The sequence below is a fragment of the Etheostoma spectabile genome, chromosome 15 (assembly GCF_008692095.1).
Source record: "Etheostoma spectabile isolate EspeVRDwgs_2016 chromosome 15, UIUC_Espe_1.0, whole genome shotgun sequence".
In the NCBI taxonomy this organism is placed as follows: Eukaryota; Metazoa; Chordata; class Actinopteri; order Perciformes; family Percidae; genus Etheostoma; species Etheostoma spectabile.
In genome coordinates this window covers 21,055,400-21,058,304 of record NC_045747.1, presented here as the reverse complement: position 1 = coordinate 21,058,304, position 2,905 = coordinate 21,055,400, and positions in this window count along the sequence as shown.

The following is a 2,905-nucleotide window of genomic DNA, read 5'->3' as shown; positions in this document are numbered from 1 at the left end:
AACCTCATAAAATACAGAAATGTCTGCTTAGTTTATAAGATCATGCACAGTTTAGCTCCTCCTCCTTTGTCTGGCCTTATCAAATGCATAACTCAAATGCAAACAGAATTACCAGAGGTGCAGCAAGGAGGGACTGCACAATCCCACTCAAAACATCTGCATTTAGACAGGCCGTCTTTTCATTTACAGCATCACATCAATGGAACTCGGTACCACCATTAATTAGAGAGTCCCCATCCTATTTACTCCTTTAAGACTAATGTTAAGAAATGGATGAGTAAATCACACTGTCACAACTAGCGCCTGGTCCCTCCCCCACAATAACTTATCAACCTATTTTAAGATTTTTATTTGCTTATCTTGATTTCTTTCTTGTTGTGATTTAACATTGTAATTTTTAACGTTTTGTTTATTGCATAAATATCTTCTTGAGTATAACTGTTTATTATTTTGGCTGTTTATATTCTTTATAGGATCTATAAATCTGTGACTGCCGATGAAACTAAGCCTATTGCTAACTCGGGTTACGCCTTACTTTGGCTTCATCATGTTGATCATGTACATTTGTCCCCTTTTTCAAAGTAAACAAATAAATGACAATGAATGAAACTGGTGGACTGTTACCCGCCGGCCTTCCTCCTGATCTGACACTGCCCCTACGGCCCCCCCGGTAGTTATCATCACCTACGTGAACTTTGGGAGTTGGCAAATCAGATCGCCAGGAATGCGCTCGGTGGTCTGTGTACCGTGCAAATAGACAGTAGTACACGAACTGTTTGCCGCACACAATATCAGGTTGGCGATTCCTGTGTGTTCCTTATTAATGGTACCGAAAGAAAATAAAGTCGGAAGTCCTCCCTTGTATGAGAGAAATTTTCATCTTAGGCAATCTGATGACCTAGTATACCGCATTCAAAAAGTCAATGACCAAAGAACAAGTGGGTCATGCATGACCAATTGAAACTTTTGCAGCCGTGATCCCCCTGACAATTATTGGTCCAAAGATCTTGCTCAAGGCTGGACCCCGGTAGAGGTGCACCGCCCAGCCTTTGGGCACAGATACTTCAGACCCAGACTCGTTGGACTGTTTTCCCCCGATTAATGTAAGGGCGACTTTCTGTTGTATCCTGTCAATCAGTGGTACACAGAAATTTTACACCGGCCACGGTGCGCTGTCACTGTCCTATACCTGTATCCCGTTGAAGACCGCCATGGAAGTGGGTGGTGGGGCAGTGGAACATTTCAACGAGTCCATTGTTCTCAAAGGCCTAGCTTTCAACGAAGCCCCCAGCCATGTTTGGGATGAGTGTTTTTTACTCATTTTCTTAGATTCTGGACCAATTCAGAGTCGTTTTCAGTAACAAAAAACTAGTAAAATAAAAATATATATGTATAAAAAAATATCTATATTTTTATATTGGGTTTTTTCTCTTAATATTAATGATTCATGGTAAATAAAAAACAAATAACTGGGGTTATTTGGTCAATACAGTTAAGATCTTTCCTAATTTAAATGCTTTGGTCACAACTAGTATTTCGTTTACCTTGTGACCTGTTTACAGGCATGCCTTCTCAAACTTTGCAATGCCCTCCAAACATGTGTACTAAGATGAAGCGTACAGCATTATCTGTATCTGTATCTGTTTACCAACATGAATTCTCTGTTCCGTATCCGTACTTGGGACCTGGGCGGGGCCTACGCCTGAAGTGTCAATTACAACCCGGAAGTGGGGTCGGTTGTCCTTGAATGGGCGGGCTTTAAGTGTTATTATTGCATGCAATTGACATGGGATTGATCAGAATTGTTATTTCTGTTTTTGTTTATGTGTTTTATTTATTTGAAATTTATTTCTGATTAGAAGACTATTTCCTGAAAAACATCAACATTGAGCTTCATACCATGGTGTTTGTCCATGGTCACAAACAAACTATATAGGCCTACAGGACTTCAAGTTTGCAACATAAGACAACCATGTGGGTTGTTTGCAATTATTAAGTAATTGTAAATGAACAAGAGTTTGTCATACTCAAGAATTAACTTTCTTTTTTTAACTCTTAATCCGTTTTTGGGGGGAATTTCTTTTTTATTTTCACGGTATGTGTGCGTGTTGGTTTTCTAATGAGATGATAAGAGTACAGAGAGAGAAACAACAAGAAGAGAGAGAGAGGCGGGGTTGGAATGTGTTTGTGTGGGTATCTTATTGTAATATTTTTTTATAACCACACTTATAAAACACAGCAAGAAAGTGCAGCACATGCACATACTGGTTAGAGCCGCAGGCAGTTAAAAAAAAAAAAAAAAAAAAAAAACAGACGGCAAGATGCGCCCGGTCGCATTCTACCAACACCCTGTTTGGACAATCCCTCACGTTACCACAATCCTCCTGGTTACTAAGTATATTTGAACAAAGTACAAACAACCTGAAGCTGAGAAACCCTAAATTTACCGGAAAGCCCTCGTACACTGAGAAGAGAGACAGCTGTTCACTTCTCTGTGTCCTAAGCGTGTGTGACACACCGTGGGACACCACAACCTGAGTAATCTGTGTGTTATGGGGTGCGCTGGGACAGCCTATCACAGAATTGTTTGTAGGTAGTGACGCTGTGCCAGCCACACAGAATAGTGTAGGGGAGGCTCGCTGGGACTCGCTTCACAGCATCTGTAGGGAGTGGCCGCTGGGACAAGCCTATCAGCAGAATAGTGTAGGGTCGTACGCTGGACTAGCCTATCACAGAATAGTGGGGACTGCGCTGAACAGCATATCACAGATAGTGTAGGGGATGGACGCGGGACTAGCCTATCACGGAACAGTGTTTAGAGGCGCGGGACTATCACCCGTGACTAGCCTATCACTAACGCGAGACACAGTCATTGTAGCGGCACGGCGCCAGGATTCCAGTTTTT